This window comes from Rhinatrema bivittatum, chromosome 7 (genome assembly GCF_901001135.1).
Source record: "Rhinatrema bivittatum chromosome 7, aRhiBiv1.1, whole genome shotgun sequence".
Taxonomy (NCBI): Eukaryota; Metazoa; Chordata; class Amphibia; order Gymnophiona; family Rhinatrematidae; genus Rhinatrema; species Rhinatrema bivittatum.
Window position 1 is genome coordinate 104331843 of NC_042621.1, and position 23295 is coordinate 104355137.

At 46.5% G+C, this 23295-nt stretch overlaps 1 protein-coding gene and 1 long non-coding RNA gene across 3 annotated transcripts in view; one reads left to right on the forward strand and one right to left on the reverse strand.

The window, feature by feature from the left end:
* Positions 1 to 23295, reverse strand: part of RIPOR1 (RHO family interacting cell polarization regulator 1) — a 345200-nt gene that overhangs the window by 290510 nt on the left and 31395 nt on the right. Inside the window, exon 1 of one of the 2 annotated variants that reach the window (XM_029608846.1) lies at positions 15134 to 15509. The exons of the other annotated variant lie outside the window; for it this stretch is intronic. The gene's annotated coding sequence lies outside the window, so the exon portion shown is untranslated. Of the gene's footprint in view, positions 1 to 15133; positions 15510 to 23295 lie in introns of those variants that run through there. 2 annotated transcript variants of the gene reach the window in all.
* Positions 1 to 23295, forward strand: part of LOC115095327 — an 83080-nt gene that overhangs the window by 49861 nt on the left and 9924 nt on the right. The gene's annotated exons all lie outside the window — the stretch shown is intronic.

Below are 23295 nucleotides of genomic sequence, written 5' to 3' on the forward strand. Positions count from 1 at the left end.
ACCTTCAATTGCTCCCTGGCACTGTCTTCTCTGAACATAAGGATGCCTTCCAAAGGGCTAAAGCCTTGTGAAGCTCTAGCAAAAAAAAAAAAATAAATAAAAAATAAAATAAAACCACACACACACACACACAAAACCCACACCATGGAGAGCAATATGAAAACAGCCCTGAAGGGATTCCCTGTTACATGCAAATCTCACCAATGCAGTTGCTCTTCCCCCTCTGGGCTGGAGAGCTCCTGCCTCTCCCAACCTATGGGCTGGCTTGCCGACCAGCTTGTGTAAACGCCATCTCATTTAAAGAGATTTCTCTGCAGGTAAATGTTACTGTCTGCACAGGTGTTTTCCAGCTTGGAATGCGGGTGGGAGGAGGCAGCCCATGAAACTAATAGGCAGCAGATTTAAAATAAACCGGAGGGAAAAAAAAAAAAAAAGAAAAAAAGTCTTTCCCCACCCCACACACAATTAAGCTGTGGAATTTGTTGTGGTCAAGACATCTAGCACAGCTGAGTTTCGAAGGTGTCTGGACAAGTTCCTGGAAGAAGGGTCCATAAATAATTATTAGCCAGGTGGACACAGGCAAACACAGTGCTAATCAAGGAACTGCATCTGCTCTTTGGGATCTGCTGGGTCCTTCCTAAATGACCTGGATGGGCCACTGTCAGAGACCGAATGTGGAGCTCGAGGGAGCTCTGCTCTGACCCAGCATGGCACCTCTTATGTCCCTAAACGGATGGACCTTTTCTGCCGATATCATCTACTGCTGCAGTTGACGAGAAGTGTAGATCCAGCACACAGGTACTGCTACATATAAAAGGAGGCTTCAAATGCTCGAATGAAAGCTGTCAGAGTGGCCGGCAACTGGAACCCGAATGGTGCCTGCTGGAGCAGCAGAGATTGCCTCAGGCAAGACAACATGGCTACTGTGCCTAAAAAATGCTTTGGACCTCTCGGCTCAGTAGGTGGTAAGGGGGTTTGGGTTTTTTTTTTTACCAATATACAACATTAGAAATTATTAGGAAAGGAAAGGAGAATAAGAGAGAGAATATCTTAGTACTTCGATTGCTCCATGGTGACACTGCACCTGGAGTACTACGGTAGGTGCAATTCTGATCGCAGCAGATCATAAAAAATAACACTAAACTGGAAATAGTAAAGAAAAAGGCAACCAAAATGACAAGAGATGGAACGGCTCCCCTATGAGGAAAGGCTAAAGAGATTAAGGCTTCTCAGCTTGGAGAAGCTATGGCTGAGGGGGATATGATGGAGGTCAATGACTTTAACAGGTAAATGCAAATTTGTTGTTTAAAAAAAAAAAAAAAAAGTAAACACACACACAGACACTTCTTCTGATTTTATTTCAGTAACTTCATGGATATTCTCATTCAATGCACAATGAAGCTCTGGAATTCATTGCCAGATGATATGGTAAAAGCAATTAGCATAACTTGGTTAAAAAAAAAAAAAGTTTTGACAAGTTCCCGAAGGAGATGTCCATAAACTGTCATTAACCAGGCAGACTTGGGGAAGTCACTACTTAGTCCTGAGTGCCAGCAGCATGGGATCCTGCCAGGTACTTGTGAACTGGATTGGCCATTGCTGGGCTTGTTGGACTCAGAAGAACAGAAGACTTGTCAAACTGGGTCAGACTAATTGCTGACTGCTGTTAGCTTAGAATGCTATGCAACATATCACAATTTTGTACAAGAATTAATGAAATTGCATTCCATCCTTAGAAGGTAGCCACTGGATGCTCATTTCCAAACACGTCTCATATTTGAGAGTTTGCAACACAACTTGTATGGTTGGTGGGGAGGAATCGCTAGCTGTAACCTGTCAGCAGAGATCACCAGGGAGAACACTCAACCAGCAGCATATCTAGGAACATCTTTTGCTCAAAACAATTGCAAAGAACTCTAAAAATGTATGCAGCCAGCTCTGGGGTGTATGTCACAATTCTGCCAGCACAAGGATGCTTCATGCTCATTTATGAAGTGGAACCGGGACAAAAAGAGAAAAATGAATTTTACCATCAGAGCTCTAGAAGCTCAAGTGAAAGGTTACAGACAAAATCAGCACTGTAAGCTCTCAAAACATCTAGTCTCATTTGCCACCATTTTAAAACTGCATTTTTTTTAATAGCCTTTATTCCAAAAACAGTTTACTTCCATTTTAGTTTATTAAAAAATGTTTCATTTAACGGCAAGAATGGAAAACAACTGGAGTCTTAGGTAGGATTCATTAAAATAGTGGTTCTCAACTCTGTCCCAGGATACAGCCAGCCAGTCAGGTTTTCAGGAGCTCCACAGGGAATACGCACCAGAACGGATTTGAGAAACTCTGCATTAAAAAGGCCCAACAAAAATTATTAAAAAAAAAAAAAAAAAAAAAAGAAAAGTGTTTGAGTGACCTAGTGGTTACAGCAATGAGCTAAGCCCGGGAAAATTAGGGATCAAATCCCACTTCCCCTGCTGACTTTCCTTGTGATCTTGGCCAAATCATGTTATCTCCTGTTGCTTCAGGTATTTAGATTGTAAGCTCTTTGGGGCAGGAACTTACTGCACCTTGAATTCCATCAATGCTGTTAGCTGTGTCCAGTACCAGTTCGAGAGGCGGGCAGACCAAAAATAAAAATGTGTAATTATTTTGAGTTGTCACAGGTTCTTCTTGCACCTGAAGATGAGGAGCTGAGCAGTTTGAAAAGATCACGTACACAACGTTGTTAGAGGAGCGCAACACGTTTCCAATGGCCCATGCACCAGTTCTCTCCTGCACCACAGAAGATAAGGATCCAAGTTAGTCCACGGCAAAGTGCTTGGGGGAGAGAACTGACTCGCATTACCTAGAAAGGCCTAACACCAAAAAGATCACCTCCGCGGTGGCAGCAAAGCGTGCTATTGCTTAGCAGCAGCTCCTGCGCTTACCAGGCCAAAAGCCTGTTCAGCGTGAGCTCGCTCACACCCCATCACCAGCAGAAATGTATCCTCTCATTAAAGTGTTCTATTGAATGTTATCGGCCTCCAGTACCCCCCCTGGGACCGGGAGGAATCTCAGCGCAGGCTGAACAACAGGCTCACTGCTGTCAGGAACAAGGAAAGAGCAGAGCTGCAGTGCGTTTGCAAAATCTTCTCCGAGCATGCTGTGATCTGCATCAAGCAGCAGGTCTTAGAAGCACAGCGTTCCACAGAAGATAAAAGGCCCAGCTAGTCTGCCTTTTCTTCTTCCAAAGAAAGGATCCGCAGTCTTTAACCAATGCTTTTTTTTTATACCAATACTGTATTTTTGCCTCCACTGAAGGCCTTACCATGCGTATACCACCCTCTCGCTCTTCAGTCTACCCCACTTTCAGCATCACCCCATGATTTTTTTTTTTCACTTTCCTGAATTATCTATACCTTTGAGGTATTTAAATCTTTGTCATACTCACCTCTCTCATGTAAGCATTTAGGTCCCCAACCCTCTTCCCAGGACTTACGGCGCAGGCTCTTCTCAGTATTGCCCCTACTCCGCCTGTATTTCTTACTGGGAGACCACGGCCAGAATCGGCAATGTCTCATCTGATGTATTGTGCCCGATGTGGTCTACAGATTCACTACATCTTTTTCCTACTGGTAATATTTTCACACACACACAAAATTTCTCTCTTTCGCTCTTGCCAATTATCTATTCAATTTGATGGACTGCCCTTCGATATAAATTGCCTTGTTGCAATCTTTGAGATCATATGTATGATCACCTCTTTGGTGCATATCAGCACTTCAAACCCCATCGTCGTGTACCATTTTCTTGGATATCCGCATTCCAAAAACGCACGAGAGCTGCTGGCACAAAATCTGGCCTTCCGCAGCAACAATGTCCAACAAAAACAGGGTCATACATCCAATCACCGAGCTGCCAGGTTTCCACCTGCACGTGTATGGGCATGGAAGATGAGCCTGTTTATTGAATATTGGCCCTTCAAGGATTCACCGACTGCATACATGGCTTGGTGCGTGCAGTCAAATGAGCCACATTGCAAACCCCTGCCCTGAGCCTGTACAGCATGGCAGGATTGGAGCAATTCATGTAGCCAGTTTAGAGGTAAATCAGATTAAGAGACATTTACTGATATGACAATTTTACATGTGTTGCCAAAATAATATACAGAATGATTACATTAATAGGTTAAGAAGAGAAGAAAAAATTGCAAAATTATGCATAAAAAGGTACAGATTATGGAAAGAAAAGCATCAGGAACGTGTCTCAGATTTTGTGCCGGTCCTTACTGTCCCCGTTAGGTTTTATTTCTGGCCTGGTGGCAGGATACCACATATCAGACAGACACTCATCTATCCTCAACATATACAAACATGGATTTACAGCTTTTTATACGTTTTGAACTGGAGGTATTATATTGGCGTTTATTGGTTAAAAATCTAAAAACCCGGGAATACTAAGGTTTCGGCAAGGCTTTGCATTCTTCTACACAGGAGGCTCATAAATAAGCTGAACAGCATGGGAGCAGGTCCAAAGATGATAAACTGAGTCAGAAAATGATTTAAAGTGATAGGCAACAGAGAACAACAGCAAATGGAGTTCATGCCAAGGAATGTGGAATTTGGGCTTACCGGATATCCATTCCTTCCTGCTAGACCAGTCTCTATCTACCAACAGGCTTTCCCATGCCACAGCTGACCTCACCTTTAGGTATAAGAAGGGTGTGGCCTGAGGCAGTGACCAGTGCTCTTCTTCAGAGCAGTGACCCAACTTCAAGATCTGAACAAAAAAAAATGTGCATTAAGGGGTAATCTCAGTTTCCCTGCCCTGCTGCCTCCTTATATATGTATTCTCTTCTCTTTTCTGGAGGAGGTGTTGTGGGTACTCAAATAATCACCTCTCCCTAATAAATTATATTGCCTACCATGGCAACAGTAAGGGGGAGCAGGGAATGGATGTTGACTGTCGCTGTATTCTTGGGTGGGTTTTGAACCCATCTACCAGGCCTCAAGGAAAAAGGAAATTATCAGGTAAGACCAAAATTTCACTTTCCTTCTCTTCCTGCTAGATTAATCTCTACCAATGGGAGGTACCCAAGCTGGACCTATGATGGGAGGGAGGAAGAGAGGGCTGACTTAAAGGACTCCTGTATCCAAAGGCAGAGTCTGTCCTAGTCCTCACATCCAGTCTATAAAATCTTGAAAAGAAATTAGGGATGACCGTGTGGTTGCCCTGCAGATTTCACCAGAAGCCTCTGCCCACGTCACCCAAGATCTTGTGGAATGAGCCTGGGGCATTGCCGGCATTTGAGCGACATTAGATAGATAAGCTGACGAGATTGTCTCCTTAAACCAGTGCTTCTCAACCTTTTTTCCCCCATCATGACACACCTGACAGATGATGCTCATGTGCGTGACACACTGCACACTACATTTAACAGCTATACTTAAAAAACAACCCTAGATATTTTGTTGAAAATGATGCAGGAGAAAGATAAAATCTCATTACATTTTATTTTTTTTTCACAAAAATGTTAATCCTTTACTTACTGCATCAGTGAAAAATCTGGGACTGATATGCAGCACACAGTTTTGTTTTGGTTTTTTTATACAGCATTTCATTGTCAACCTCATAAAGTTGACACCTCTTCTGGAGTTTATACAGAGCTAGGAAATTTCCCCTTTCAACTCACCATACAAAAAAATATTCAATTTCTAATATCCCCTCAGTAATAGTACTCTAAAATCCCTTCCCTGCTAACCACTTTTGTGAAATAACTTGAAAACCTGCTAAAAATTCATTTAGAAATGATAGCGCATACCAGCATTGCCATAAGAGTTCTAACACCCAGGACTTGAACAGCAACAACCTTACCTATGAAAAAGCAAGACTGCGACTATAGAACACACTACACTTATTACTGGAAAAACAAAGCCAGACTGCTCTAGATCCCTACACAGAATCCCTCACCTCTTGTCAAACATCCAGAATGCAGACTGACTTATCTAATACAGAATTTAAAAAAAAAAAAAAAAAAAAAAAATGGATCTTAAATTAAAGGCAAGCATATAGAGAAAAACTGAACCTCCAACAAGCCAGGAGTGGGGGAGGGGCAGGATACAGCATGCCTGCAACATTTCTGGCTTGGATTGGTGGTGGCAGTGATTGCCAGAGGTGAGGGAAAAGCAGCAACAGGGAGCGGAAATGGGGAATTTTAAGTATCAGGCTCCTTACTCTGCACTCTCCTATAGCAGCACCTCTGTAATGAATTTGCTAAACTTTTTCGAATCTAAAGGTTCAGAACTTATTAAAAAGCTTCGCCAATGTAGAGAATCAGAATATTCCATTACAAAAAGGTGAGACACCGAGCTGGTCAAGGTTTGATCATGCTTCACAATTAGAAATTAAATCAATTCTGAACAAATTAAATCCAGCAACCAACCCAGTTTATTTATTAACAATTAAATCATTTGCAGATACTCTAGTTCCTTACTTAAAATTTACAAACCTTTCATTAGAAGAGAGCCATATTCCAGAGAGTTTGAATTGTGCATCAATTAAACCTATCATGAAAGGCCACAAAGCTGATAGTAAAAGTATCAAACTACAGACCAATTTCAACTCTTCCTGCAACTGCAAAAATTCAGTTCTTTCACAATTAAGAGATCTTTAAACAAAGAATATATTTCCAACACAATCCGGTTTTAGAACGCACTATAGCACAGAAACATTGCTGTTGGCCCTGATACTGTACAATCTTGCGAGGATTTGATGCAGGACCTTCTTACCTGCCGATTCTACTAGATTTATCAGCCGCATTTCACACAATAGATCATAGTATGATCCAGAGGCTGTCCGAAATTGGGATTGAGGGGAAAATATTAGAATGGGACAGATCCTTTTAAAAAACAAACACACAGCGAGCTTACCAAGTTGACTACACGGATGCACCTCAGAAAAAAATTAACATAATAACTGAACTGCCACAGGGTTCAGCTCTCTCTGATATATATACTGTATATATATTGCCACTATGGATATTAATTACATCTATGCTAATGACATACAGTTCTTATAGATTTCTCCATGGAGCACTCATTAAAAAAACTGGATATTTAAATCTGCGATTAAGCAGTTATTAAAACACATGAAACTAGTTTTAAACATACAAAAATCAGAAATCATCCTATTAAACAGAAAGATTTCAACCACAGCAACAAGTTCTATAACAATTGACCACAGTAAAATTGAAATAGCTGATCAAGCCCGTGATTGACATGTTTTTTCATCAACAAATGGCTACCACAAAAAAAAAAATATAGAAATGGGTACTATAAAATGAACATCCTAAAACGGTTAAAACCACTTCTCACTCATAACGACTTCAGAACAGTTCTACAAATGCTTATGTTTAGTGAATTTGATTCTTGTAAATGAACCTTTTCTAGGCTTACCTACAAGTACAATTAGGACCTCTGCAAATGTTACAGAATACAACAGTTAGATTATTTTCTGGCAACAGCAGATATGAGCGTACACCTATATTAAAATCCCTCCACTGGTTGCCAGTTAACTAGAGTTCAATTTAAAAAGTCTTACCTATAATTCAAAACATGATTAATAGTAAGTAATATTGCAGAATGGTTCAATGCATCATTACATCTTTATGTGCCAGCGAGAAGCTTAAGATCTGCCAATAAGGGTCTACTTCAAATTCTATCTATACATTCAACACAACTAAGCGAAGTGAGGGAAAGGGCACTGACAGCAGCTGGTTCAAAACTCTGCAATACCTTAAAACGGAAGAACTACGTATGAAGAAAAAGACAATGAGCTCTTCAGAAAAGGATTTAAAAACACAGGTGTTTAATATAGCAGACTCAGAGCAAGAGAAACAATGAAAAAGCAGAGTCAATGATAATGGCATACATTTTTATTGTACTGTTGTCATTGTATTTCTACTGTAAACCACCATGACTGTATGCTCCAGAATGACTGAATATAAATATGAAATAAACATGAATATGAAGCAGCAAGCACGTGGCTGTTATAGAAAGCACAGGCTTGCTATGTCAAATGTCTGCTGACGCCCCTTCCACCCCTTGGTGACTCATTGGTTGAGAACCACTGCCTGAATCCATCTGTCCAATGTGGCTTTGCAGGCTGCTTCTCCTCTTCTTGGGCCTCCATGCTACATATGAACAGCCTTTCAGTCTTCTTGAAAGGCTTGATGGCTTTCAAGTTATCTTAAAAGAACGCAAAGCCTCCTGTCTCTCTTTAGTCCTCTTCTGCCTTTAAAGGCCAGAAAGAAGATGATTTAGGTGAAGAGGGAGATATCAACTCGGACAAGAAGGAAGGGACTGGCCACAAGATAACAAATGAATGGAGAAAAAAAATATATAAAGCCAATCAAATAAGGGTTCCTGCACAACAGGGCCCGTCATTCCAAAATTAAGAAAGGTCACAGCAAATGTTGCCTTAGAGAGAGATCCTTCAATGATGCCTGTTTTGCTGGTTCCAAGAGCAGGCCTGCTGGGCATAGAGTAGAGTAATTTAAAATTCCACTGTGGGCCTAATAGCCTGTAAAGTGGTCAGACATGCTTAACATCATAAGAACTTGCCATGCTGGGTCAGACCAAGGGTCCATCAAGCCCAGCATCCTGTTTCCAACAGAGGCCAAACCAGGCTACAAGAACCTGGCAAGTACCCAAACACGAAGAAGATCCCATGCTACTGATGCAATTAACAGCAGTGGCTATTCCCTAAGTAAAAACTTGATTAATAGCCATTAATGGACTTCTCCTCCAAGAACTTATCCAAACCTTTTTTGGACCCAGTTACACTAACTGCACTAACCACATCCTCTGGCAACAAATTCCAGAGCTTTATTGTGCGTTGAGTGAAAGAATTTTCTCTGATTAGTCTTAACTTCATGGAATGCCCCCTAGTCCTATTATCCAAAAGTGTAAATAACCGATTCACATCTACTCGTTCAAGACTTCTATCATATCCTCCCCCCCCCCCCCCTCAGCTGTCGCTTCTCCAAGCTGAACAGCCCTAACCTCTTTAGCTTTTCCTCATAAGGGAGTTGTTCCATCCTTTCAGATAGTGTAGTTATGTCCAAGCATATAGACAGACATTTGTTAGCCTATAACAAGAGATAGCCACCACTTGAACTTTCAAGAAACTGACCGTTTGGGACTAGATGTCCTATCTGCCTTCCAGGGAGAGATTTTATGCTCCTGGAAGAATTCCTCAAAAAGATGCCAGATCTAGATATAAGATAAGGAGGTAGATATCAACCATGCAAAAAAGCACAGAAGACATGATCACTGGAAATAATCTCACCCAATCAAGGGCCAGTCATAAGCAAGAATTGAGATTGTTTTCCATTGGCACTGGGCCCTTACTCCCTAGGAAGAACCTGGGGGGAGGGGAGGATGGGCTAGGAACCTCCATAGGTATGCATACCATGGTCACCTTGGCCATTGTGGGGCCACCAGAATTACCACTGCTAGATGGTCCTCTATCCTCTATCACTCTGGCTATCAGTGGCCAGGGAGGGAAGATGCACAGCAACCTACTCGCTGGTCATGGCTTGAAGAGCATGCTTATCCCACTGGAGCCCATCTCCTTCCATCTGCTGAAGAACCTGTCCGTTTTGGCATTTCCTCTGGTTTCCATCAAATCCACCCGTCCACTCTCCTACGAAAGGCCGCCTTGCCAAGTTTCCATGCTCCTGGATCCAGACTGTTTCTGCCGCGAAAGTCCACTACAATGCGGGCTACTGGAAGGCAGAAAATATTTTTCTTCACCCATCTGAAGAGACAACATGCCTCCTCTGCTAGCATGGAGCTGCAAGAGCCCCTCCTCCTTGTTTGCATAAGCCACTGCTGTAACATTGTCAGAAAGGATCTGGCCTGATTTTCCCTTCACTAATGGAAGGGCCTTAGAGCCAATTGATGGCTTTCATTTCCAGTCAGTTTGTGCACTAGGTGGCCTCCTGCATCATCCATTGGCCTTGGGCCACTTATCCCTGGCAGTGGGCTCCCCATCCTGCTGTACTGATGAACGAGGCTGCAAAGCCACATTGGACAGATGGATTCAGGCAGTGGTTCTCAACCAATGAGTCACCAAGGGGTGGAAGGGGCGTCAGCAGACATTTGACATAGCAAGCCTGTGCTTTCTATAACAGCCACGTGCTTGCTGCTTCATATTCATGTTTATTTCTCTGCTGTTCTGTTCCACCCCTGGCTCAACTTTAGTTGAGGGGAGGAAAAAACACAGAAGCAGAGCATGCCTGGTAGCCCAGTGGCAAGGATCTCTCCTGGTGGATATGCGTGAAGTATCAGTTTTTCTTCTCCATTTCCAATGAAGCAATTCCTCCGATCCTGGTGGTCCTGCTTTTCTCAAAACTTCAAATCTCGGCTCACTCTATTTCCCTGGGTCAGGAAAGACCTGGCCCGGTGAAGGGACCTGTGAACCTCCTGAAGGCAGTAGATTTAGAACCACCTACAAAAACTAAAATGTGGGAATTGGGGTCGGTCGCTGACCATCATTGTTTGGAGGGTACCTGATGACTGCTGTTGAGGCTTTGCCCTTGGGTTTTCAGGCTCCTCAAAAAAGGAATGACCCTTAGATCTGGAAGATTGTTTGGAGACCTCTTAGCTGGCCTAAAATGTTCAAAATTGCTCATTTCACTGTCATGTCCAGATGAGAGGTTGAGGCAGGGTTCATCTTATGGCAAACTGAGGCTTAGCCTCCCCCACATCTTTGACCAGTTATCCAGATCCTCCCCACTCAGCAAGCTTGGAGAAACAAGCTTTACAGGCAGAATCTACCAACCAACTGCAAAGCCAGAGAAGGGCTGTAACCAGAAGGCTTCTCTGGAGGATCCCTCCGACTTAGGCCCGTGCGTAGCTGAGCTGCTGGTGCATCCTCGCCCTCAGCAGCGAGGGCCACACGTTCTCCCCTCTGCTCTGCCTGCTCCAGATGAGGGGAGGCCCCTGTGCTTCCTGTCAACGAAGGCCCGGGATCACAGTCACATGTGGGGCAAAAAGGATCCTGCGACACTCAGCAACTGCTTCGCACCGCAGACCGCAGCCCCGCATCATTACTATTTCTTCTTGGCATCATGGCGCTGCCGGATGTTCCAGTCCTTTCTCCTTATGGCAAGTACTCACCAGGGATGGGTCTACGCACCCATCCCTGGTGAGTACTTGCCACCTCCAGGGAGGTTCACCAGGAGAGATCCTTGCCACTGGGCTACCAGGCATGCTCTGCTTCTGTGTTTTTTCCTCCCCTCAACTAAAGTTGAGCCAGGGGTGGAACAGAACAGCAGAGAAGAAAGAAAAAAAGTGCTAAAGCATTCACAACTCAATATCTGAGCTGCCCCGACTGCCCCCCGGGTTCATGCAACCAGGAGTCCCCCGCTTTCCATGGGTGATCTACCTGCTCCCTGAGCATCTAGGGATCAGGCACCAAGGGAATGCTCAAGCATGGGTATTTTTTTGGGAGCCTGGGAGGCTTCCTTCACTGAAGAAAATCAGCTCCACCGAGCTGTTCCAGGAGCATCAGTAGCTCAACCAGGACAGGGCCTAACCCTGGCTCCGGGAAGAAGAAGTTACATCATAACCTTGCATCCAACAACTGCTAGAAACAGTTGCCAGACTCCTCTTATACCTAAAGGTTGAGGTCATAAGGAAAAAAAAAGTGTGCCCTCTGTCTACAGCAGCTGCGGAGTGGGAAATCCCATCTGAAGAAAAGGAAAGCAGGGTTTTCCCCATAGAGTGCCTCCAGGATCAGTCCTGGGTCCAATTCTGTTTCATTATCTGGATTAAGTTTTGGTGCGTGATATTGCGGAGGGGTTAGAAGGAAAGATTTGTCTTTCTGTGCATGACACCAAATCCAGGTGGAGTAAAAACAACAAGCGATCTAGCAAAGCATGGAAAAGTGGTCAAAAAGTTTGGAAACTTAGATTTAATGCAAAGTATAGTCATGCATTCGTCTTTTGTTTTATTATGGCTAAGGCAAGCAACGGTAGAAAAGTTGCAGATTAGAGAGTTATTGGATAAATGCAGGAAAAAAAAAATACACATCACTGCAATCCAGTAGTCTCTCAAACACTCCCCTTGCCTGCCTCAACACCCCCCATTCCATCTTTATGCCTCTTCTGTGCTGACAGCTCCTCAGCTGCGCAATTTCTTATCATTCAACAGCTCCCCCCCTTCCTCCCACCAGCTCTAGCACAGCTGTTCCTGCGGACAGGGTCTTACCCGAGGGGCAGCCTGCAGAAATGCCCAGGGCTCTGTGCTGGCTGGAGAGGGGGAGGACCCCCATGCTGAGAGATACCCCCCCCACTCCAATGGCGGATGGGGGTAATATACTATAAATCACCTCTTCTAGCACACGCTCCCCCCAAGGCATTGAGCAGGGGGTCCCTCCTTCAGCACAACTCAAGCTGGCTGCAGCGAGCAGTCAATCTCTGGTGGAAAAAGAGCAAAGGACACTGGAGCAGAAGACACACCCGCCACAAGAGAGACAGGTGGTGGTGCTCCATATGCTTTTCCCCCACTGCCATCCCCTCTTCCTCAGAGCCTCCTACGCAGTCTCCACCCTCAACACGGCCTGCCTGCCCGGGAGCTCCTCTGCCCACTACCACGGCCACTAAAGCTGAGGCCAACCTGCCCGTGAGCCCCACCCCTACCACCATCGCGGCTGCTGAAGCTAGGGTCTGACAGCTGCCTTGGAGTATGTCCCTCCAAACAAAGGGAGAGACAGTGAGAGTTACAAGCAGGAAACCTGACCGAAGCCTTAACCCAAGGCTTTCCACACTTGTCCTGGGGAGCCCTCTGGTTTTCAAGATATCCACCATAAAATATACGAGATAAACCTGCATAAGCACACAGATTCATCTCATGGATTAGTCACTGTTGATATCCTGAAAATCCAACTGGCTGTGGGGGGATCCCCCAAGACAGTTGTGGGAAGGCCTGCCCTAAGCCACATCCTAATTCTTTGATCACCTAGTCAAAGAAACTGAGCAGGTATTTGGCAGGATGCTTTGAATTCTGTGGTCTGTTCAATGTAACCCCCAAAGAGGTGAAACTAACTGGCTTGTCCTTACTAGCACCCTCTCTACAACCACTGCTGGGAGGAGAAAGTGTCAGCCCATCTCCAGACTGCAAAGAAGGAAGAAGCAGAACTATCCCAGTGGAGCTGCCAGAACCTCTCTAAGCATCCAGTCCAGCCCCCAGTGCCTTGTTCACTCCTACCATTTACTTGTGTCATCCTTCAATGAACACTGAACAAAATATGCAGGCAGCATTTCTGCTTTCTCTTAGTCATCGCTCTGCTCTTTTCACTGGACTAAAAATGGGAAGAAAACCCTGGTGGCACATGAAATCCCATGGCAGCATAGTCTGGTCACAGGAGGTTGCTTCAGACTGATCTAGAATCCTAAAGGAACATGTGAAAATTGCTAGGACCACCCCCACAAAAAAATACATTAAAAACATTAAAAGAAAAACACTCATGCAATATCATCAGAATAAGTGCAGGACTTTTTATTTAAATAAAAATGGGAAAACAAAAAAAAAAAGGCAGAAAATATAAGATCTAGTGTAATAAGAAATGAAAGGAGACTCAGGAATAAGACCCAAAGTGGACGCAATGAAACAGAATCTGCTACCTGGAATTTTACTAACACCACTGCTTGGGGGTCAGTCTTGGTTTCTCACCCTCTTGAAGCACTCCTTGTCTTTCATACCTCAGGGGTTTCCCAAACCTGGCCTGGTGACCCCCTCAAGCTGGGCCCATATCCTGAAAACATAACTGGCTGGGGGGGGGGTCACCAGGCCAGGTTTGGGGAAACTCCTGTCTCCGAGTCAGATCAAAAATAGATAAAACCCTGGAAACATATTATGCCAAAATATTCTATTAAACACAATCCTACATCTCAAAAACTGCATTTTTTTCGCAAAATGCCTTACTTTGTACACCTGAAGGCTACAGGGAACACAAAAGTCAATCCTAAAATCTGAAAGAGGATCAACCAGTTTCTGTGTGAACGCTGAGAAGGGGCTGGGGGATACGGCCAAACCAAAACCTTTCCCCCAAACGATTCCTATGAAAATATCCCCATGTGGCATTGGCAACGCCCACCACGGACGAAACACAAAACAGGTCCCCGAAACTTAATCACCCCAGGAAACAAAGAGTGAAATGCAACAAGCAGCTCAGCAGATGACCTGGAATACAATTGGTCCAGCCAGAAATCAAGGCCTTTGAACAGCATTTAGGGAAAAGGAATTTCATCAAGAGAAAGCACCAAGACAGCCCGTGGGCCAAATAATAAAAAAAAAAAAAAAAGGAAGTGTGGAGCATTTTAGGCACTTTTCAAAAACAAAAATCGTAGGGGTAGCCACCAAACTGATCTCATCCTGCCAATTACAACAGGCAATTATAGCAACACAAATAAACCAATTAATTTCAACCCGTTAGCAAGGCAGCGGGATGAGAAAAACCAAACCACAAAATAAATAGTTCAGAGTTGAAGTGGTAGGGGAATGTGGAACCTGCTGAAGACAAAAACACAGCAAACTTCAGCAACCAGGCCCGCGAGCGAAGAAGTCAAAGCTCAGGCCCCGGGGAACCAAAAGAAAAAAAAAAAAAACCCCAAAACCTTCCCTTCCCCCAGAATGCACAGGAAGACAGCGATTGCAACAGACAGGGATTGCTTTAGCCAAGGCTGCCGGAGACCTGGTTCATTTCAATCAAAGGATCTGGATCGGCCCCACTTCCCCCACAGACGGAAACGACACCAGCTGGGACTACTCCTCCCTGCACCAGACCAAACCGAAAACTATACAGCTTTCCATTCAGCGTGAATCCGATTTAAAAACATGCAGATCAGCCTAGGTCACATCTTCCTAGTGCCTGTCCTGGGTCCGATCCTTTTATTGGGGGGGGGGGCCTTACAATAGCCTAAACCTCAGCCGCTATCCCTTCTGCTGCCTTTTGTTATGGGAAAAGCAGCTACACCAACATACAAAACGCCCAATCCCTGGAAGATGACGAGAGGCCCTCACAACGAAAAGCAAGGCAGAGAGAAAAAAAAATCACTAAACAAAAAAATAATAATAATAATGGATCTTACATGGCTGCACGTCCTTCCCCAGGCACAGCACAGACGAGAAGCTCTGCCGCGTACAACGCTCTCCGTCCCCCGGCCGACGGGGCCCGATCCTTTCTCTGCAAAGCCTCAGTCACCACCCAAGAGGATTAATTAAGAGAGGCCGGGCGGAGCCTTGATTGAGAGCTGTCATCTTCCCAAGGAGGAGAGGAGGAGGGCAGCTGATCTCAGCCCCAGGACGCCCTCCGCTCTGCAAAGGGAAGTGTGCGCTGCTCCCGCCGCCTGTGCACTGCAGGATTCAGCAAACGCACGGGGGTGGAGGAGGGGAGGGAGAGCAGTCACGCTGGGGGAGGGGAAGACGAAGTGCCGACTGCCTCCTTCTGCCCCCAAGCTCTCGCTGGTCCGAAAAGCTTGCATCTTTAAACAGGTCTTGGGCTTATAAAAGGAGCAATCTCTACCCAACAACTTGGCAAATTTATTTATGTTTGCGGGGGAGAGGGCGTTAGGTGTGGTCACTGATTTATTGTTGATGGACTACTCTAATGCTTTTACTGTTTGTCTCTCTGGTACCTGCGCTCTTTTTCGCCCTTGACACGTCTTGATTAGCGTTAACTTTATTACACACTACGGCGGGCTGCACTGCAATGCACGACACCCGCAGGAAGCAGCCAGGACTCTGCACCAGGGAGGTTTTGTGTGGCTTTTTAACCACAAGCCTGGAGGCAGGAAGCTGTGCTGCGCTGGGATTAGACACAAGTTGCTACAACTTGGAATTTCTCTCCGGGGCTCTCAGCTGCTGCTGTTCCGTTCCTCATGGTCTTAGCCAGGAGAATCCCTCATTACAGGATCAGGGCAGGGTTCTGGGGAAAGGCAATCTCCTCTGCCATTGCATTCTCTCACGATTTGATGTCCTGCTTGTTCCTTACAAGGGCACTCTCTCTTTGTCCCTCCAAGGTTGTGGTTCCGAAATTAATAGGACCCACATAACCAGTGCAGAGAGCAGGACTGATAGACCTGCTGAATTACACTCCACATCCCCCAGGCCTAGCACTCGTTCCTTTGGCAGGAGAGGTGGTTCTTGTACTGTGTGCCCCAGTCCCTCCCCACCTCCTCCTACCAGGTCCCCTTTCTCAGCAGCATCGCCACACTCTCGCCCCAGCCCATGCACAGTAGCATTTGCCTCTCTTCTAAGCACCATCCCTTCTTTCCCTCCCACAACCTTCACTGCAGCAACATCCCCCCCCCCCTCTCTCTCTCCAACAACACCCTGCCCCATAGTATCCCTCTCTTTTCTCCCTCTCCCCAAAAATTTTGCCCAATAGCTTCCTCCTAACCCTTACCCCAACTCCCTGCCCAGAAGCATCCTCCCATAGTTTTCACCCCTAAGGACCTTGCCCCAAATCCCCCTCTCTCCCACACCGCCCCTTTCTTTCTTTCCTTCTAACCCCCATCTCTCTTTCTCCTCCCTCTTTGCCCACTCGACTGATCCTTGGGTCTGGCAATGCCTAAGAGTTTTTCGGGCCTCGGCCGTAGCTGCGGAAAAGCACAGGGCCCTGTGAACCGGCATGCACGGAGGAACCTGTGCCAAGCGCACCTGGGCTTCCTGCTAGTAAAGAAACCCACACCAAGGGCAGAGCCAGGCCCGCAGGGCTTCTCAGCGAGCACCCGGCTCACAGGCCCCCCCCCGCGCGTTTCCTGTGCTTTACTGCCGCCGCCCCCGACTGGGAGAAACTAGGCCGGAGCAAGCTCCCTCAGTCCCAGCGCTTCCAGCGAACACCACGGCAGGGATTATTCACTACTGGGCAAAACAGGCTTCCACTGTCCCACCACGGACAATAGCAGTGCAAGCAGGGCCGAGGCTGGGCTCAAGAGCACCCCAAGCCATGCCGCAGAAGTACAAGTACCATGGGGTCCCTCCTACTGGTGACGAGATTGGTGCAACTTGAAATCCACGTCCAGGAAAAGCAAATGAGTGCTTCTGGGAAGTTTCCTGTTAAATACTCCCCCCCCCCCCCGCCCCCAAACCCCCTATAAATCTCTCAGCTCCCTAACCCCCACCCTTTTCTTGCTCCTCTCCCTACTCTGCCCTCTGTGGGCCTCCTTAGTGCTGGTATCACTGAGAGGTACAGGGTTAGCTGTGTTGGCTCCACCCCCTCTCCTCCTTTTGATTCCCGCATGCAAATTGTTCACACAGGAGAGGAGAGAAGGGGCTGGAATAGACTGAGCAGTAAAATATTGCTCTGCTCCTTTGTCCAGCCCTTCTCCTCATGCTGCTTGAATGGGGAGGGGATGAAGCAGTGGACAGCAGGTCCCTGCTGGCCCTTGCCTATATTCTTCCCCTCCCCAGATCTGGCAATTTTACCGGTAATTAACACAAGCTTCTGGAGTCTCTGCTATTCTCAGGAGCAGCGAAGAGAAAAAGATGAAGGGCCTGCATCCGGCAAGGAATCATCCTGGCGTCTCCAGCTTAAACCCAGAGAGTTTCCCAGGTGTGCGGAGTGCAGGCTTCCAGAAGGAGCCCCTGGGGCATGACCCTTGCCCGAGGAGTAGGGCTGCAATAACTGGACTGAAGCAAGCTGGGAGGGGATAAAAATAAGGGGAAGGGGCCTGGGTATTTGCAAATGAAGGCTGGAAGCCCAGAGAAGAAGGAGGGGAAAAAAAAACCCAACCAACCCTGTGTAACAGTATGAAACTGCACCTGCAGCATCCCTGATTTTTACCTGCATACTTCCTAACCAACTGCATGGCTTTGTTCCATACAACTGAAAGCCGCATTCACCTCCTGGCAGCAGAAGAGTAGAACACAGAAAGAGGAAGGCAGACAAAGACCAAGCGGCCTCTCCACCCAGAATCCAGGTCTGCTTTACCTTCCCCAGGATGCTTCTCTGGGGCCTGCAGGTTTGGGGTTCTTTACTTAGAATCCGCAAAAGAACAAAGTTCTCAGGATAAACTGGGGGAGGGCACTCCACACCCCCCATTAACCTCTCCGATGCTGGAGGATTTCTTTTCTAAATCAGACTGGATTCTCCCCCCGGGTACACCCCCTCTCTCCACCCATGTAACTGTGAAGGGGCATACGCAGGAAGCCCTCAGAATAGTGTGAAGCACCCGGCCCCAGCTGTCTGGTCCCAGTCCACCCTTCAGATAGTGCATTATGGAGGGCGGGTGGCTCCCGGAGCAGGATATAAATGTAGGCTGCAAGGGGAGGAGGAGAGAGAGAGGCCTGGGAACTCCGCGAGAAGATGGCAACCATGAGCAGAGAGGGAAGGCAGCCGCTGGAAAGGAAGAGAACGTCAAACGTCAGTGGTTATGAAATGCTTGGTGAACGCGGAGACACGAAGCACCGCAAATAAAGAATATCCCTGAGAAAAGCCTTGGAAGCTCAGGTGTTGTGCCACAGTAACATCGCCCCCCACTTCCTCCCTCCCCCCCCCCCACCACTATCACCACATGCCAAAACCTCTCCCCTGCCCCCTCCCCCAATCCAGCAGAGAACAGAAAATAAAGCCTGGCCAGAGCAGGGGCCGTGCCTCCATCAGAGGAGGGTGGAGGCGCTACCAGTACTGCATCGATGTTAGAGCAGTCGCTGTCTCCCAGAACCGGGCGTGTCGGAGAGTTCCAGCACCGAGGTGGGAACCCGATCGGTCCTTAACCAGTCTGTGACTGTTTGTAGTGCCGGGACCCACAGCTTTCCCTCCTCCCCGGGCAGAGTCTCCGCTGCCAGCACAAACTCGCCATTCTCGTCCTCCTCCAGCCTCCCTGGCCCCACTGAACACTGACGGGCAGCACCGGCACCCCGCTGCAGCCCCTATGGAGAGAGGAAGGGGAGCAGGTGGGCATGCCGCAGGTAAAGGCCCCCCCCCCATCTTCACCAGGAAGGCGATTAGGCCAGAGCTCCCCTGGCCCGCCATGTCCACATACCCAGGCAGAGGAAGGGCAAACAGAGGGCGGGCAGGCCAACCATGCAGAGGTCGAAAAGATTGTGGTCAGGTTCTGATAGATCTGCAGGTCCCCTGGCAGCTTGGGGGGAGAGGACATGGCCGTCTGCTAATGCACCCGTTCTCTTCTTCCTACCGTCCAATCAGCACAGAGGGCTGGAGGAGTTACGGCAGTCGGGCAGCCTCTTCACAACCTGCAGCGAGACATTCCACCTCTCTGCAACATGGCTTCCCTGCTCTCCCATGGCAATTCTGCCGACACCCGCAAAATCACAAGAAGAGGTGGGATTTTGCAGGGCTTCCCAGGGCTGCAGAATTGCGGGAGACCAAGCCCCCAGCCAAGAGTAAATGGAATTACAATATGGGAAACCTCCCCTACCAAAACAGCACTAACTGCCAACTCTTAAAACAGTAACAACCCTACCTATGCAAAGACAACACTGCAAATATTACACCAGGCCCTAAAATACCAGTACACCTCTTATTAGGAAAGCAGAACAAGCCAGTCTGCTATAGCTCCCTATAGTGAAAGTACATTCTAGAAGAATTCCTCACCTCGGTCACAAATGCAATATACAGATGGCCCCTCACTAAATACAGAATAAAGTGATCATCAAGTATAAATAGAAATGTGCTGACAACAGCTGGAAACCGCACATACTAATTGGAATAATAAATATTTTAAAAAAGCTGACAAATAGAATAACATCCAATAATTAAAAACAGGTAAAAATGTAAAAAAAAAAAAAAAAAAAAAGAAAATCCAACCACCACAAAAATATTTCAAAACAACAGACACTTCAAATAACAACCAATAATTAAAAGAAAGACAACAAACATTCCCCACTCTCCATGCCGTGAACTTTTGACTTCCAGATGCCCTGAAATTGCAATAGATTAGCAGGGGGACGGTGGGGTATTGTTGCACACAAACGTTTTCTCGCTCTCTCACACACTGACACATGCCCTCACACTCACGTTTCACTCACAGATGAACCCCTTTCTCTACTGAAGCACATGCAAGGGGCAGCAGCAGCTCTCCTTCAGCACCAGTGGCCTACAGGGCTCTTCAGGTGCTGTGGCCGACACTGCACTGCCTCCAGCTCCTCCTCCTTCCTTTGGCATGCAGGCCAACTCTGCTGCCTCCTGCTCCATATGGTACAGCAACAATGACATCTCCTTCCTGCCCACACAGGCCACGCGACACCACCTTCTCTTCCGGGCCCCATCGTTCCCAATAAAGATCACAATGGTTTACAAAAGTAACATTCGTAGCTATACATCAACAGAACGAAGGTTAATATAATTCTACTGAGATCTTTTAATACATTTTAACTAAAGGCCTAAGACATCAGGCTAGTGGTATAGGAGTTATAATTTAACGATTTTCACTGGCTTATTTTATTTAACGATTGTACTGGCAGCCAGTGAGGGATATCAGCGAGGGTGCAATGTGATCAGATTTCCTTGGTCCTAATAAAAGTCTTGCTGAGGCATTTTGTAATAACTGTAATGGTTACAGTAGTCTATGTCTGAGAAAATTAGAGTTTGTAAAACAGTATGGAAGTCCTCGGTAATTAGTAAAGGTTTCAACGGATGTAATATACTCAGGTTGGTGCAGCCTGCATATGACCTTCTGATGGAACGGGCCGGGCACCAAATGTCAGTTCATGACTGGGGCAGAAGGGGTAACAGCCACAGGGACATGCTTACTTCCCACGCTCAGTTCTGCCACCCGGAAAGCAGCATTATGACTTGAAAATTTCAACATTGGTTTTACTTTATTAAGCCAAATAAATATGACAGGTCTCCCAACTATTTATTTTATTTATTTAGCAAAAATTTCGATACCGTCATCCAGTTATACCATCATAACGGTTTACATAATTAAAAAGATTAAATACATAGTTATAGAATAAAATATAGGATAATTAAAATTAAGGAAATAAGATACAACTTTTAAGTACAATGTTACGTAAAATAATTACTTAAAGCCATAGTAAAAATATAAAATAAGTAAAATAGAGATAAAGAAACATAAAAACTAGGAGCTGTTTCTGCATCCTTAAAAGACTCCTGGAGAAGTTTCTGGTTACCGGGCCTCCTCCTGAAGTCAGATTTGAGGTGGGGAAATGATAGAAGGAGAAGAGAGCAGACGCTGCCTGTTGCCACCAGTACCGTGTGGAAGATGTGATATTGTAAGCTGCCACTAGATGGCATCCTTTCTGGTAAAATTACCCTGTACAGTACATGGGGATGTGCCCAGGGAATTGGGAAAAGTGGTTAATGGTCTTTTCTGTACATGTGACTCCTTTAAGAGGGAAGGGAGAAAGGCCCATAGGGGGAGTGCTCATCCAGTAGAAGACAGCTAGTTTGGGGTTTGGCAGAGGGAGAAGAAGAGAACCTGTCCAGGGAGTGGGTTGGCCTCAAGGGGAAAAGGTCCAAGGCAGAAAACTCGACCTGAGTCGGGGAGGTGGAGGATTGACTGGAGATCCCACAGCCGCCGGGGAGGAATTGGAGTGAAGGAGCCTGGGGAAAGTCCTTTGCTATTGCTTGGATGAAGGGTTACAGAAGCTGCTCCAGAGAATGGAGAGAATTATCAAGTGTCCAGCGAGCCAGTACTAAAGTGGCTAATGTGCTGTAATATATAGACCCTGAGAGCCAGGGGCTATTGAGGGTTAAGGAGAAACAAGAGGCTGAAGTGACTGATGATTGTATTCCTGAGGGTACTCTGGCACTTTTGAATATGAAGAGTGGAGAGAAGTATTTGTGCGTAGCTCTCCTATCCCAGGGGAAGGAGTGTATAATTGCTAGGGATCTGGTGCATTGACCTTTTATTTTTCTCTGCTGTGTGTTTTTGCAGCGACCGCAGCCCAGCTCTGTAAGCCTGTGTACCCTGAGTTAATCAGTGACCTCCAGTTTTATGTTGCATTCTCTGCCTGCTGCTGGGATCACCAGAAAAGAAAACGTGTTCTTGGAATATATCCTCCTTGTCTCTGAGCCCAGGTCCACCCCACTTATCTGCTCAGCCCAAATTCTTTTGGATCCCACCAAGAGGCTGGCCCCTCGGCCCACTCGAGTGCCAGACCCTCTCACGGGTTTTGTGCCCTGGCCGGGTAGGGATTGCAGAAAAAGTTTTTTCACTGGCCAATTCTCTAGTTTAAAGCAACACAAGGGCAATTTTGAAACACCCCCCCTGCTTGCTAACTTTCAAGGGGATACGCCCCCATGGAATATTCTCTTTGAAAATCTGGGGTTGATAAGGGGAGAGCAAGTTACCTCCCCTGCCCTAATCTTGCCCCTGGGGCCCACCCCTTACAGCCACAACAACAAGTAAGGCTACATCATCACTTCTCGATATGCCTTTACTATCCTGCCACATCTGACTACCAAGTTTCCAGATGGAGTGGAGCTAAACCAGTGAATGGATAGCAGCTGATTCTGATCCAGAAATTAGAGCGCTATGACTTCAGCCACTGAGCTCCAGTGCACTGGCAATACGGTGGTGCCTGCTCACTCCAGGCCTGGATTTGCCAACAGGCACACTGGGCCTTTGCTTAGGATGCCCAAATGTGGGAGCAGCAGGCCAGCAGAGGATTTGCTGCCTCCCAGGCAAACTGAATCCTTACTCTGCATGGAATAGGCCTCTGCTTCCTGCTGCAGCCCCTCTGCTCCCAGACAGCATGCAGGGAACAGGAGGAGAGGGAGTGAGGCTGGAGCAGAACAAAGAAGAGACACCCTGCTCCCTACTCCAGCCCCTCCCCTCCTGTCATTCTGAGACAAGAGGGGAGGGGAGAAGAGGGAAGGAGCCTGAAGCACACAAAGCAAAAGAGAATCATTTTGGGAGGCTAGAAGGGACTAAGAAGGGGGATCATTGGGGGTGAGGAGAAGGGTTGAGGAATTATTATTATTATAACAATGAAACAGGACAGCAGAAAAAGACTGCATGACCCATCCAGTCTGCCCATCCATCCAATTAATTTAGCATTATAATTCCCATCACTTCCTTAGAGGAGATCGTCTGTATTTATCCCAGGCTTTCTTAAATTCAGATACTGGTTTTGTCTCCACCACCTCCACTGGGAGGCTGTTCCACTCATCCACCAACCTTTCTGTAAAGAAATATTTCCTAAGATTACTCCTTAGTCAAAACTCATCTCATGACCCCTCGTTCTAGGGCCTCCCTTCATTCGTATGCTCGTTTGGCTAGCCTATCAGGTTTTTCCTTTCATGTGGCCGGATTTGGCC